Source organism: Pseudopipra pipra, chromosome 6, assembly GCF_036250125.1.
Source record: "Pseudopipra pipra isolate bDixPip1 chromosome 6, bDixPip1.hap1, whole genome shotgun sequence".
Lineage (NCBI taxonomy): Eukaryota > Metazoa > Chordata > Aves > Passeriformes > Pipridae > Pseudopipra > Pseudopipra pipra.
In genome coordinates this window covers 38074855-38091432 of record NC_087554.1, presented here as the reverse complement: position 1 = coordinate 38091432, position 16578 = coordinate 38074855, and the positions used below count along the sequence as shown (strand labels likewise).

The window sequence follows — 16578 nt, the reverse complement described above, 5'->3', positions numbered from 1 at the left end:
AACATACATGCTTTAAGTTTTAGTGCATGTTTAAGCATTTCACTGAATTCGTGCCACGGTCTTTTTCTGAACATTTATGCAAGAGGTAGGGGAAAATGTGTCAGTTAAAGTTACCTGTTCATTTGGGGTGATGAATAAAACCAAATCTCTTTTGCAAGTTTCCCTGGATGTTTCCACGTCTTTACTGATGTGCTCTTTACACTGAAACATTTTCTTTTTACTGAGAATTCCTTTTCAAGCAGTCAAGACTTAGTTATGCCCACATTAACTTTTATAAAGTAAGAGAGAGCATAATTCTCCCCAAGTTTTATTTATTCTTCTTCCATATTGATGTAATACATTTTAAAATGGTTTAACTAAATCAGGCCAAATTTTTACCCCCTCGATTGAATTTCCTTTGTGAGAACTTCCCAGAGACTGAATGTCTCTAAATATTATCTTCAATTCCTGCAGTATGCTGCACATCGACAGAGCACTCCTTGTGGACCCCAGTGTAGAAAGCTCCACTGGGATCAGTAGTTATCTGCTCAGGCATAAGCAGTTGCGAGATGAAGATTTTAACAAACAAATATTGAGAGGCTCACAAGTATGCATGAATGTGTCCAAATTCCCAATATTTTCTGGGTGACAATAATGCCCAATTTGTAAAGGTCCTACTAGAAAAGCACCCTTGGGATGTCTGGGCACCAAAGTACCTGAGCAAATATCTCTCTAAGTGACTGCAATATTACAGTATTTTTTGAAGCCTGAAAAGAACATGTTCTTTGACTATCTGAATTCATCTTTTATGCTTGCTATTAACCACAACATACACCTATAAACCCTTCTTTTAAGAAAACTGCCACTTTTTTATTTCGTTACATTATATCTCATTGTTTCATGACAATTCATCTTTTCCAAAGATTAATGCTAAGTGCACAGGATTATTGTACTGCAGAATAATTTGGGAATCATGAGATAATAACCAAGAAGAAATATAATTTAAAAAAATATATATAAACAGAAGGGAAAAAATAATGATAGTTGGATACTGAGATCTCTTGCAGTCTTTTGTAGAAACTTGGCAAAACTAATTGCAAAATGAACTCATTCCAGAATGTAGGACTGTCTGAATTCAGACTAGGAGTTTGGCATTTGCACTGTTCCAAAGGGATAAACAAACACTATTCTTGATTGCTTTTGGTGATTTTAATGAAAGGTACTTTTTCAGCATTAGCATGACTGCGGATCTTGCTACAAATAAGCTTTAGCCACTACTGCTTTTTAAAATGTCCACAGATTTATGCATAGGAATTAATAACAGCTTTTTCTGCTCTATTTTTTTTTGGTACACAGTGTCAGATGGGAGTGACTCCTTTTGCCCTTTAGAAAGAAGGACAGTCTTTTAAGAAAGTAGATATTCTTCTTTTATAGGGGAACTGTGTAAACATAAGTAATGTGCCTGTGAACATTTATGAATTTGGCTTCAGCATTTGCCATGCAAAATAAATCTTTAACAGAGCTGATTGGTTTGTGACTTCTTCAGCTGAATACAGTGGTGCTTGTGCTAACCATCCCTTTAGTGCTGGCAGCCTTATGAGAACTCCCAGAAAACCTTTCCTGTCATTAGACATTCTCAGCTGGTCTCCAAGTGAAGGAGTATCCAGCCCCTTGTCAAAGAAAATGTCATCATAAGATTATGAGAAAGAGAGGAGTGAAGGTAAAATTAAGTAAATCAGGGGAAATGGAATTCTGAGGAGGATATGTAAAGTATATTAAAAAAATAGTGGAGATCAGCATCTTGCTTAGTATACATTTGAATATTCCTACAGGAAAAAAGAATATAAAATTGAACTACTGATCTCCTGAGGACTAGGCCATTGTAGGGAGGATATTCCCTTTTTCTAAATGGATAGATGGAGTGTAGCTGAAAATGGAAAGTAATTCCTATTTACTATCAGGAAAAGGTATGGATATGCCATGAACATTACCTTGGAAGCAGGCACTGTGGTTTATATGTACTGAATTTTTCAAATTGGAGAGGCAACAAGAGTAAAATTTAAAATTATCAGCTATAAATTAGGATATCGAAGGCTAGGTCCAGAGCACTTTCCTATCATAACCTCCTGGAGTACCTATAGGAAAATAGATAAACTTTTCTGATATACAGTGAAGTTTATCTATACATACAGTTATATACATATATATATATATACACATATATATATGTATACACACATACTTTGGATAACCATGGGTTATTCATACAATGGCTTGCAGAAAAAGCAACAGCTAATACTAGTTAAAAAGGTTGTAAACAATATGTACATACGTAGCTGATATATAGTTGTCCCTGCATATTTTTCGAATCCTTACGATTCATATTCTTTAACTTCTTTTCCTCTTGAATGAGGTAAAAGGAAACTTTGGACCAATAAATGGTGAAGAGATCTGGAGAATATCAGAGGCAAAATCTTTTTTCCAGGAGACAATCTGATATCAGACAATAAGACAAAACTAGTCATGCATACAATTATATAGCTAAACTATTACCTGGATGTTAGAATAAGTAGTCTGCTTGTCAGAACTGGTTCCTCACAGCCCTAGTTATTGCCAAAAAAAGCCTAAGATACTCAGGCATCAAAGCATTGATTTAAGTATGCAGGCTTAAACACTTGGGTTTGAATATTTTTACTTAAGTGACCTTCCCAAGGTCAGGAAAAATTTTATGCATAACTCTCTGTTGACTTACACCTACTCAATTCAGCACTTTAATACTAGGCTCCCTGCTGTTTAATCTATCTTTCTTTCAGTACAAAGTTGTACCTAAAATCCTGAATTTGCCATGACTTATACACATGTTGAATAGTATGTACCTAAAAGGTATGTAAAATTAGAGAGACATGTCAGACCCAGATCAAGACATACACATGGGAAGGAATTTCGAAATAGAGCTCACAGTGCAGGCAAGGTGGCCAACTTCTCTTTACAAGGCATGGAGGCAGCTGGGTAGAGAGAAGGGGATTTCTGACGTTCAGTGTACTGAGCAGAACATTAAATAAAGAATCGATAGGAAACTATGAAGAAAGGCCAAATTTCCCACTGTTGCCTATAAGCCTAAAATAGATGTCATGGAAATCTGGAATTCAGACCGTAAAATGCCTCCTGGACAAAATGCACATAAGATATCCCTATAGGTTGCTCTACAGAAAAAGTAGACCACCGTTTTCTTAAAAAAAAAATAAATCTAGGATTTGAGCTGCTACAATTAATCTGTTCCTTGATAGCTTGGTAATTACACCATTCTCTTGGGAAGCTGAAAATAGAGATTTTATTTCTTATAGTAACTGCTCAGACAGACTGCAGGAAAGCAGCTCTTCCTGCTGAAGCTGGGCAACAAGAAACAGAAATGTGAGATTCCTGATGCTGGAGAAGAAGCAAGATGCCCATTACCCAGTGAGAAGAACAACCTTCTGAGTAAAGGAAAAAAAAAAAAGGAAAGCAGAGTCTGTATTCCTGGCCCTAATCCTGGCCCTAACCAAGAGACTGATAGTAATTTTTCAGCAAAGAATTATTGGATAAAACTATATAAAAACATATTTTAAACAGAAAGAAAAGCTTAGATTTTCTATTTCTCAAGACTAAGAGGGTATTTGCTCTATTATTTCTCTTTCCTTTATATATTGCTATGCATATTTTATATACCTATACATACAATTATATACATATATATATATACACACATACATATACAAGCATTCTTTAACTTAATTGCCAATTTTTTTACATACACTAATCTTATGTCAGGCTGTGGTTATTTTAACAAAAAAAAAAAAAGATGAAATAATGAAGACTGCAAACATAATCTGAGTTTTTTGTTGTGTTGACCATTTTCCAGTGTATTGTACTACCATCATGCATTTACCCTGGGAGGTGTACACACAGATATACCCTATTAGAACATTCATAGCTTCATTTAAACAAATAACAGCATTTCTTCTAAAGTATAACAGCCTTACATAAGATAGTAAAGAAAAGAAATATTTCTTAATCAATATAAGAATATATTCCTATGTTAATACATTTACCTGAGCTTATTGAACCTTTTTTTTCCCAACAATTCACTTTTACATGTAGCCAGGACATAACTTTTCATGCAGCATAGCATAGCAGTAACTTCCACAATTTTATCCATGGGCATTTTCCAAATTTTCTGCTATTGGTGCCATCCATTCAAAAGGTAGATATCTAATTTCAAGGATTTTCTTTTTGCATTTTGTTACATAAAATCTACAAATAAAATCCATGAGAAAAATAGACAGTCGTAGAGAGGAAGTATCAGTGAAAAAAACCCACCTTCTTTTGACTGAAAGAGGAAGGCAAGAAATTACATTAAAATTTTAACCAGAAACACAATTTCTCCACCAATGTAGATAAAAATCTTCAGAGATAAAACAGTTTTGGCAAAACTGTGCTAATACAGTGCTCCTGATTGCAAGCCCATTATTGAACGCAAGTGGGGAATAAGTGTAAGACTCCAAAAGGGCAATGCTAAAGTTACAAAATGTAGACCTAACCACTGCAAATATAGACCTAACCACTGCAGTATAATTTTTCATATTAATTTTGTTCTCTTATCATCAATATATAGACAAGTATAACAAGAACAAAATAGTATTAAAGTTGGTTTGCAAACATGAAAAAAAAAACCCAAGTAAAATAATACTGATATCTAGTTAATTAGTTTAACAACCTTTTGTCTTATGGAACAGTTTCCATCAAACAAATACTCTATTAATGATCTCTTGTTTGTCTCTACAAATGATTGTACATTTCCAGAAATCTACTGTTCACCACTTCTTAATGATAGAGCTGGATTCTTCAATGGCCAAAAAGCTGGAAACACATTTTTCAGCATAAATACCTTAACACTCTTCTGTGCCTCTTCACATAAATAGATGTAATATCTAAGCTCAAGACAAAATTCCTTAGAATGTCACAGTAGGGTCTCTCCCTTCTTTCTCAAGATATGTGCATCTGTTCTCCAACTTTACTACATAGAATATGGAATCACTATGTTGTATTGCTTTGTTCTCTTGGGCTCACAATACAACAGCCACACATATACAGAATTATAGTTGCCAGCAAAATAAATAAGCAGTGATAAAACCTGCACTATTATTACTACAGTTCTTTCCAAAAATTCCTTAAATTCTTGGAAATTCTTGAACCATATTTTTAGCCCTTAAAATGTGACACATCTAACAGCTACTCAAACATGAAGAAATGAAATACAGATGTAACAGTTTCTCAAGCCTGTCTTATGATGTTCAAGCATCTTGCACTATTCTATGGCTTCTGCCCTACTGCTTTCCTAAATATCTAGGATCTATCCTGAGATCCACCAGTATGTTATATTTTTCTGTGGATTCTCCAGCAAAGGCTCCTTATAACTGTTCAGAGTTTTAATCTGCTTGGGACTAATAATTTCTAAAATAATTAGAATTTCTTCTTTCACTTTATTTTTTTATTATGTCTTGCTCTGGCAAACATCCTTTAAGTGATATATGTCTGTATGTCTAATATTTGCAACATGGGTGAATGGTATTGAATAGCTTGGCAATTCCATACATAACCCATTTGAATACAGTTCAGTGCATTTTTTAACCCCTTCATAAATAATAGAATATGCAAGACACTGAACAGACAAAAAGGTATAATACAAAGGCATTATAATTTTAATATCTCGTTTTAAGACAATGCAGAATTCTATGAACAAGTAACTTTCTCTGAGGATTGATTAGAGCAGATGCTTATGTTTGTACTCCCATAGTTGTTTATAGATGGTTAAAAATGAAAATAAATATATTAAGTTTCTTTTCAAACACAACAGGCTGGAGAAAAATGATGACAAGTATCTGGGGCAAGCCCTTTAGGTCTTAGAAGAAGGAGGGACTATTCTTTCCCCAGGCCCCATAATCATTTTAAATGATGAAGGTTTTTTTAATGATTTAATATAGTGAGTTGAACTACATTCCATTAGATATAATTAGACCTAGACAGGAAAGGTAGATCTGAAAAGCTAATGAAATATTATTCAGATTGAATCTAAGATTGTTGATTAGGATAAAGCTAACCCTGATTAGTATAAACAAGATAGGTGTTAGAGACCTTTTTTTTCTTTTAATTTAATTTTTATGTTAGTCTGAGGAGAGCCATTACTTAAAAAAGGTACATCTAGAAATATTATTTTCTTTATACTTCCTAATATTTTTTTCCTTTCATCCTGTTTTACTCTCAAAGTCTTCATCATCTGACTTCTTCTATACCTGCACTCTCATTTCAATATATATATATTCCATATGACTCCTAAGACTCATCACAATCCTCCTCAATATGGTAAGTGTTCATTTTGCAATGAGTTGGCACAAGATCAGTGCTCTGCATGAGTCCCACTTAAGCTCCATCATAATTTCTTCAAACAGTTCATAGCTATATAAACCCCTACGCTGAGGGATTAAGTAAGATCTAAGTGATGTATAGATTTTGTGCTGGCCTTTCTCATAGCAGTGAATTTTATCTTCTATCAAGTCCCACTCCCAGCTTTATACTTTCTTCATACTACTTCTTAACGCTTTCATCAGCCTCCAAATCCTATGTGTCAAGCAGTTGCTGAATCTTCATACAAATCTCCCTTTAAACCTATCTCTTTCTAAAAATTGCCCTTGCTTCCAATGTCTAAATACATGATACTTTTGGGACTTGAAAAGTGCTCAGTCTAAAAAAGCTTTCCATGGAAACCATGAAGAAGTGTTGCTAAACTTGGTATGTGTCTCAAAGTAAACTTCAGTGTTGGTGTTCAAATAGTGAATTAATGATGCAAGATGCTTTTTACTAGTTTCACTATGGTCTTTCCAAACAAGCTTTCTTCAAAAGCTTGCAAATGGAATTTGAGAAGTCCAAAACAAATTTAATTTCTGAAAGGTCTTTCAGAAACTTGACAAATGCAATCTGAATACTTTTATTAGTCACCTTTGTGTGTACAGAAACGTTGTTCCTTAATTTATAAGTATTTCTGGAATTAACAGTTTGAGACGTATATTATATTGCCTTAGATTTATTATATTCCAACAAAATGTTTATAAAATTATTATGTCATGCACTATTTCTCACATGGCAAATAATCTGGAAAATATCCTGCAGGTAATAACCTACAGTAGTAACTTTTAAGAGGGACACCTCATCTGCCTCTAGGCAGATCTGAAACCTGAAAAATATAGCCATTTTTAACAAATTACTTGGGATCAAATTTTCTGACCAGATGAGTAGTAGTAAATTGTCACAGTAATAAATTATATGATAACAACCCCTTAGATACTGATAAAAATTTATTAGAAATAGAAAATACATACATACATATAACATTAGCTTAATTTATTCCTTGGTAGAGATACACAAGCAGAGGGCATTAGGTGAGTAGAAGCCAATGATAGACTCAGTTAATTGATAAGTGGGCATTGTTTGTACTTTTGATTTTTCTTGCTAATGAATTTTTTGTAAATGGACAGCCTAGACCACAGCTACTTTCTGTAGTCTGTGTTCCTGCAGGAGCGCACAGTGGCATAATGGCATTCTATTTCCAGTCAAGTATAGAAGTTACCTTGGATTTATCGGACATAATTTCTATCAATGCTTTTCCAGATTACATTTTAATTCATTCCTCTAATCCATCTACAAAAGACTATTAGTCACAACTAATTTACTAATACAGCTCTATTATAGGAAGTGCTTTCTGAAGTAACTCTGATTTTAATTAATCTCTATTGTGCATTCAGTCCAGATTTTGGAGTGACAGATACATAAATAGAAAAAGACAATGAAATACACAAATACAAATCCTCTCTCTTTCATGCTTATATTTTAATATGCCAAAACAAAGAATTTTGTTTCTTACATACTAACACCTCTGTAATTCTTTTTCCTTCACGGTTACATAGCTTTGCAAGAGATATTTAATTTCTTCCTGCCTTAAATTAGTGTCTCACAGCAGAGATTTTTGGCAAGGGCTATGGAATTTAAGATATAGGTATAATATAAGGACCAAATTCAGCTTTGTGCTAAAGCTGTAATTGTGGTGCAGCTGGAAATCAAGGACATCATGGGCCTGTGTGCAAATCCAGTGTACTTAGTCATTAATTCCCTAGATGGCCCAGGAACATGTTACCTAGTCTCTGAACAGAGATAATGGGCTGATTGGAGACAACAAACCAACTTAAGAGGCAACTGCCCGCCTGCCTTGCCACCTTCACAAAAAAGTGCTTTACTAATTGTTTCAGGACCTCTCCAAGTGGGACTCAGTCCTGGAGATCCTGCAGGCAGCTCCTGCTGTGTCTAGATCAACTGACAAACGCTACTTGTATACTTCAAAGTGCTGATTAGCATCCTGGGTGGACAATCTGGCAGGACCTGAGACTGTCCAGCACTTACTGCTCCAAAGCTGACCAAATTGGACATAGATAATACACTTGTAAACAGTCAGTAGAAACTGTCTCTGCAGATGAAGAAATGTTTATGCAGGCAGACATTCCTTTGTACATAATTAAGACAATATAGAGATGTTTTGTAACTAATTGTGAATAATTGATAGCAATGGATCCTTCAAATATTGTGTATGTGCCAGCAAATTATAAGAATTCAGCAAAACAGCACATTGGGCAGGCTCATATTGTACAGCTGAAGCCACCATTGCAGAACCCTTGTCCATTGCCACTTGGAATAGAACTGATCATCTTGTTTGAATCATTTGATTCCTCATGAAAACCTGCTCTGTGTGTGTGCGTGTGTACATGCGCGCACGTGTCTGGTGAATTACCCGTGCTCAGAAAAGCTGTTAGTTATACAAAAAACAAGATACACAAATCAGTCCAAAACAGAAAAAACCTCTCCATTCATCCCATCTCATCGCTTTAAATTATTTGAGAGCACTTAAACTCTATAGTGTGTAATAGATTTTTTTCTTTTATTTTTTGGAAACCAGACCACCTAACACACGAAAGAAAAAGATTACATTCAAGTAGAAAAATTCAAAGTAAAATTCAAAGTGAATAATAATTTAAAGTTAGCTGCCCTTCCTGCTTTATCACAGTCTGAATATCGATACAAAGTATATAAATGGGAGCTTGCAAAACTAAGACTGCCGTTCAGCACTCATTCCCACAGGATCTGTAGAAACCAGCTTGACTTCCTTCTTCAAAAGTTTCTCTCAGCTCATAAGTTCATTGAAAAGATTCTTTTGATGAAATTTCAAGTGCAGAAACTTACTGCAAAAACCAGCCAAATCTGCTACTACTGTTAAGTATAAAACCGTCAATAGCAGTTATTACCAAACCCATTAAGATCAACTACTTACAATTAACAAAATGCAAATTTTTTCTGTGTTGTATAAAGCATGTTGATAATTTCCCAGAACTACCATTTTTTTAATGTGTTATTTAACAATATATTTTGAACAATATACAGAGAGTCAAATATACTACCTTCATCATTGAGATTAAATCCTAGAGGTGAAAAGGTTCATTTTTCCTTATGTCAAACTATGGTCACTGGCAGTAATTGATTTATTCCTTTGCAGAAAGCAATCAATTAGGACTGGAAAAAATCAGTTAGAACAAAAGTATACAGAAGACAAAACTGCAAAGCAACATGTCATACTATGTACTCATTTTCCTGACTGTTTTTTGTATTGTTTATAGTTTTGTATAAAGTACTTTACAACAACTTTTTATAACCATTTTCTAGTATAAATTATGACCTACAACATTTCAGTTTTCATCTTGAAAAAACCGTGCTCTATTTTTTTCAGTAAGAGTATTTCATAGAGAAAAAGATGGGAGGTTTTTCAGCTAGCAATAGTTGTGAGACATTAAGATCCCTCCAGACTCTTCTTTTTTTCTCTTTCATGATAACGAGAATATAAAAAACCAAAAACTTAATTAACTTAAGTTTTTAATTATAGGTATACTTTAATGAACTGACAACTCTGCATGCATGATGAATAAAGAATTATCTTTTCCCCTTTCAGACTTTATCTTGGTTTTGTTTCAGGGGTTTGTTCTGTTCATTTTTGGGGTTTTTTTCTGCATGGTCCACAATCTGAACAACAAAGCATACAAGGGGATAAATTAATATCTATTTAACAATATAAATAGTTTTTTAAAGTACAGTTCTGGATATCTCTTGGCCTGGGATGGGAGAAAACAAGCATATCTTTTCAGGCAGTTTTATCTGAGGGTTACTTTTATCAATTACACAATGATAGGTTAGGCAAGGGGGGGGAAAAAAAGCAGAGAATTTGCAAAGTTCCCTTTTTATAGCTAGACAGCTTCCTATTCAAACAGCTGCAGTCAAGATGAACATTTAAGAAAACAATTGCAGATAAATGAAGTCAGACCAGTAAATTCTGTCATCTTTTTGTTCTTGAAGTGCCTCCATTTAAATTAACGTCCATTTGCTTACTTTTCAACATTCAACTTCCAAACAGCTTTAGAGGAATTATTTCTATTTTGGGTAATAACAATACTACCTACCAGTATTCATTCTTTCTTTGCATACCAGTTTTCTGTTCTAAATACAGGTATGTCTTGTGTAGTATCTATTTAAAAGCATGTTTCAGAAATAAATAAAAATTATCTGGAAGGTAAATATTTTAATCAAATTCAACTGCAGTGCCAGGGAAAACCATCAAATTTCAGGGATATTTCCACATACTACTTTGTTTTTTATTTGCCTAACTTGGTAAATACAATTTTAATAGTTTTTATACTTATCCAAAATCATAGTGTTGTGCAGAAAATGTATACCTAGCCCTGTTTATTTTTTTTCCTCTTTTAAAGATGGTTGTGATTTACTGAATTGTACAGAGTTCTACTCTGACACCATTATTATGTCAACATGCATCATCTACTTGAGATGGAGCTTTTGAAGTTTAAATAAGCAAAGTAATAAAACTGCACATTTACAAATTATGTGTTTAAATACTGAAATTGAAATATTTAAGAATATGTTCCTTCAGAAAATGTCATATTAGGAGAGATGCAAAAAGAACTAACTCATTAGTTTTTTGGGAATCAACATCTCTGGAAGGTCTCTGTGCACTTGTTAGTATAGGGATAAGATTAATTAACTAATGCTTCAAAACTGATGTACATAAGTTAAAGTGCATTAACACCCATGTGTACATTCATTCAGAACTAAAGTGGCTTTAATTTGCTGTAGCTTAATCCTTCTCAAAAGAGTTAGAGCAAGCTACGGTGACTCCATATGGGAGTTTAAGGTTCTTTAACTTTTGCACAATAATTTCATTAATCTGGTAAGACTTCCTAAGTGCTCACCATGTAAACAAGCTTTTAGATGTCAAAGAAATAGTATCACTGCTGACCACTCCGTGGGGGATCTCTTCCACCACTCCTTGCCTTTGCTAATTGACGATATAATTGCACTACATTCTGCCATGTTTAAATAGTAAGCACTGGACCATAAACCAAAGCAAACCGGACTTGCAGAGTCTACATAGAGAGGAACTGAGAGTAAGCACATACATATCTGATTTTGCCTTGTTTCTGACCTGCTTTGAGAACTTCTTAAGGATGCCGCCATCTTTGCCTTTGATTCCCTAACTGTAAAACAGAAACACATCTTACTTCCTTTCCACTTGTTTCTGGTACACATACTACTAATACAGGTTTCCCACACCATAAATTTTCTCATAGCTTATGCATGTGCCCTGAATAGAGACTATAAAAGATGAAATCCAGGCACAGGTGCAAGTCTGCAGTGCAGCTGTGATTTTCTACATATGTCTGATCAAAACAATTTAAAACTTTGGTTTACAAATGTAACATGTGATGGTGAGATTTGTTCACAATCCCTACAAATCAAAGTCACAAATTGAAACCAGATACCATGTGACACTAAGCTATTTCAATTACAGTTAAAAATCAATACGTGTGGTCATTTGACTTTTCTGACAATATTGCTCACATAGCACATGTGAGCCTAACAGTGCAATTCATATAAGAGTTGTCAAAAGATGACTTGTGTTTATTCATATCGTCAAGGACCTTTAAAGGTGTTTTTTCCATTCCTTTGAGGATAATATTATTAGTGCTCTTATAAGGAAGGAACTAACTCTATTCCGTTTATCTTCCACAAAATTCCCAAATTAAACTGGACAGCATGAATATTTGCCTTATTTTATTTTGCATTGCACACTTCAAAGAGACTGCAATCCCAGAGAAACATGAAAGGCACCTTATGGCCTGGTACTAATACTCATGGGCATAATACTCATTCTAGACTGCTCATACAGCCCTTATCTCTACCACTCCCCTGTGAAAAGTTCCTGAGAACATCTTAGCTTTTCCAGGGGAGCTCTGATCTCAGCATCAGCTTGCACCAAGGAAATAAGTTTTAGGTCTGCCTAGCCTGATTTTGTGTGAAAACCCTGCTGTGTTTTCACAACTGTAACTTCTTCGTATATATCTTCAGTATCGTTCATAACTGCATCATTTGCTGGTGTCATGCATGTTACTCATTGTTTTACCACGTCTGAAAAAGAAGAATACCCATTCCATGACAGGTAATGCAGAGCAGCTCTAACCTCAGCAAGGTTAGATCCCTCTTGCTTGCTTAGATAGGTTGGTCACTAACTAGAAAAAGACAGCAACCTTATTTCTTGTCCCATTATTTTACTTTACATTGCTTCATTTCATTATCTTTTTAGCATTGCTTTTTCAATTTTTCATCAGATTCAGCCTGCTTCAGACACCTCCCTTCCCCACAACTTCTTTACTTCAGCCTACACACTTCCAAGAGGCAGATGAGAAAGGACTGTAACTATTCAAACAAACATGACTTTGATTCGTAATTTTTAGCTACCATGATTCATGCATGTTGTGCCTTCTCCTTCTGTTGTCATTTTCCTCCATTTCTCCAACTTCTATGACGACCAATTTTTTTTTTACCATTTAACATGGTATGTTTCTACAGACATCTCAATTCTGGCAGTCTTTGAGAACTTTCTTAACTCTGCTTATGTTAACCTTTGTCTTCAATAAGATCATAACATAGATAAATACATGTCCTAATACTTAAGCGATGAGTACTTTAAAGTATTTTTGCCTTTATCTGATCAGTTCTACACCTCCCCAGCTACTCATCTATTTGTTTTTTATTAAGGTCTTCTTAAAAGGAAAACTGAGGAACACCCCAAAGCTGTTAGAACTGCTAGTGACATTAGGCTTAGTCAAGACATAGTAAAAACCTAAGAACAATTGGCTTAGCCTATATTTTTTAAACATATTTTTCTAAACATGCATGTTTACTATAGAACATAAGGCTCAGGAAAAGGTACACACTGAGAAGAATTTAAAGTAGCAACAAAAGGAGTACAGGATAAAATGTACAGCTCCTTGAGTAAACAGTTGTTTACTAGCAAGTTAAGTGCGGGAGCTCATTCCTAGTACAATCCAGGAATATTTCTACATAGTTAACAAATGAAAAGAAACTTTGTCCTCATAAAGAGGTTGCCCAGAAAGTCTCGTCTACTGAAGAAGAAAATAGAAGTTTTTAAGAGTAAAGGATTAAATAAACCTAGACTCTAGAGACTTCTTTTGTTTGTTTGTGTTTACCATGGAAGTTATCTTGACTTTCGTTTATTATTAGTTTTACACCATGTTTATAGTTTGACAGGACAAGCCCATGCAATGTGAAATAGAAGAGCAAATTGATGTGATCTTCAAATACATTAAAGCTTGCTACACAGGACAAAGTAAAGATTCTCTGTGTCTGGGCATAGGACAAGAACAACTGTGCATAATGTAAATTTAGGGAAGAGAGTAGAAAAAAGCTTTCAAGTTTGCTGAGCAGAGGAATAAATTGTTTTGGATACTACAGAATACCCATTACTGGCTGATTTTCAGAAAACACACAGCAGAAACAGTTCAGATGATTTTTAACTTTTTGTGCATTGGCCTCATGGAAGGCTGATTAGTACTCTGTTCTATGATTTTTTGAAAATGTCATATACCTATGAAGAACTACAAAAACTTGCACATCACTTTTTAGAATCTATCTTCTCCCAGTTACAAGGGTAATACATTAGACCAGGCAGCCCCAGGAAAATGCTCTATAATACTGAAATAGTTCTTTGCATGGAAATATGCACACACCACTTCACAATTTTTCAAGAGGAGTCAGCAGCTCAGCAAATCACATTGTTATACTGTGTTATGATGAATGATACTTTCATAATGATGTGACATGTCTAAATGACACAAACCTGGCTTCCTACCAAAAATGTAAAGCAGTTTACCTTTTTTTTTTTTTTGAGGAAAAAAGCCATTATCAGTTCTTATAGCAAATTTCCCTGCAAGAAAATGGCAGCTGACCAATTTAATACAAAGTATTCTTCAAGTCCGTAATTATGAGTCCGAAAGATTTTAGGAGCAGAAGATGCTTTCATAGAATGGTGCATAACTCCACACAATGCAACTATGGAAATATATAACAAACAATAGAAATGAAAGTTGAACATTTTCCTGGAGGTTTTGGAAACACTCAGAACATTTCCAAAACACAGAACATATATTTTTGTAGTAAGATCAATTGGCACTAATAGTACAAGTAACTGAGTTTTACTCATTGCAAAAAAACCTTTCAGATAATAATGCAATAAATAAATACTGATTGATATCAATGTTTTTATTTGATGCATTAATACAAAAGCAGCAATTGATAGCATATTCTCCTTTGCTACAAATAGCTTACCCTGAGATTCTTTTTTCCCTGCAACTTTACAGGACTACTAGATCTCTTTTAATGTCACAGTTTTTCATAAACACAATATAGCTTTTGGCTTTCAAATTGTACCTTGAAAAGTTGCCATGACAGCATGGAGCATTCTGTTCAGCTTGCAATCCTCTGTACGCTATGCTGTTTCTTTCCTACCAAAGTCTCTTAGCACCTGCCCAGACATGCCCTTGGCGATGTGATTAACTCCTATCATATACTGGCCCTATTTTTTGCTCATCATTTCTCCGTGTGAATGAAACAGTGTTTAGCATTTTGTTCTGGCAGCATGTTGATTTTATTGCTGTTATTTTACATGTTACTGTGTCCTCAGGTTAGAAACACAAGGACAAAAAATTCTGTTGCAAGAAGACTAGAAGGTGGCATGACATGTGATGCTCCTCTGGTCCCCTAAGAGTTTATTCAACAGTCTCATATTTCCTCTAGTGCATCAGCACTAGACTTCCTCAGCAGCCTATTCCTGAAATGTCCTAGAGAAAATGACAACACAGAAAGTTGGAGCAGGAGAGCTACTCAGTATTAACAGTCCTTCCACCTAGTAGCTCATGTTTCAGGTTTCTGGGAGCCCTTCCAATACCCTAACTCTGATTCTGGTAGTGGCTGGAAGGACAACAGTAATACTGTCCCTACTTACTTTCAGCATGAGATTCTCTATATGACAAGTACTGAACTTAGTATGGAACTATAAATTCAGAATGAAATCAGGGCTGCTCCCTCTGTGTATCAGGCTTATAAGGTAGATCATTTTAGGCATCAGAGGATTTTTGCTTTAACTTAGCAAGTGTTTGAGATCACATGCAACTACATTTATGAAAAGAAGTTCTTTTTAACTCAGAAAATATACTCTCTAATATACTCTCTGCATTTGCTATGGGTCAAGCTGGGATTTTTTCCTGGATCAGCCATCCAATCCTAATTCTAATAGAATACCTCTGAATAGTTTTATACTAATAACTGCTCTGTAGAGACTCCTGAAATTATAATATATTAAAGACCCATCAGCCTATCAGAAGAACATGTAATTTTATGTTCATTACTTCTTGGTTCCTGACTATAGAATTTGGATGGTTGCACCTCAATTAAAAGTTGAATCAAAGTTAATATAATTTAAATAAAAACTTCAATAAAAAGTTAAAGTTTTGTTCTTAATAGCATTAATACCCTTTAATGACCGCTACGGTCATTACCACTAGATAACTGACCTTCTTGAACCTCTCTTCACATAGAAACCTTTCTCCCAACACAGTCAATTATTTAGCAGTAATGAGTGCTCTGTAAGAGATTATTGTTTAACCAAGTACCTTGACACACTGCTTTTTCCCTGTTATCTCTATTCTTCAACAAATGGTACATTTTCTTCTATCACAGGCTTTTCAGTTCTGAGGATAGAAGGCTGTGGTCTTATTCTTTCCAATGCAGAAGTTCACCATATAATTGGTAAAGCTTCAGATATAATTAAAATCTTGAAAATTAGGGTGCTATGAAACACTGCTTGTGAGTAACAACTGTGGCCTTGTAAGACAGAGTAGTTCTGAGGGCAAGTTTGAGATACCTAGGTATAATGAGGAACAAAAAGAGAAATATTGTTGGGGATGAAAAGGCACAGTTCTCTAACTGCATGTGAAAAAAGAAGGAAAAGAAAAATGAATTATAAAGAGACAGAAAGATTCAGGAGCATAATGGATGTCAAAGGAAAAAGTGAATGAAAGAACAAATAAAGAAGAGCAAGGG

The 16578-nt window shown here is 34.6% G+C and overlaps 1 protein-coding gene across 9 annotated transcripts in view; it reads right to left on the bottom strand.

Annotated features, from left to right (window-relative positions):
* The window catches only part of AKAP6 (A-kinase anchoring protein 6), a 314923-nt gene that overhangs the window by 153353 nt on the left and 144992 nt on the right, over window positions 1–16578 (bottom strand). The window lies entirely within an intron of this gene.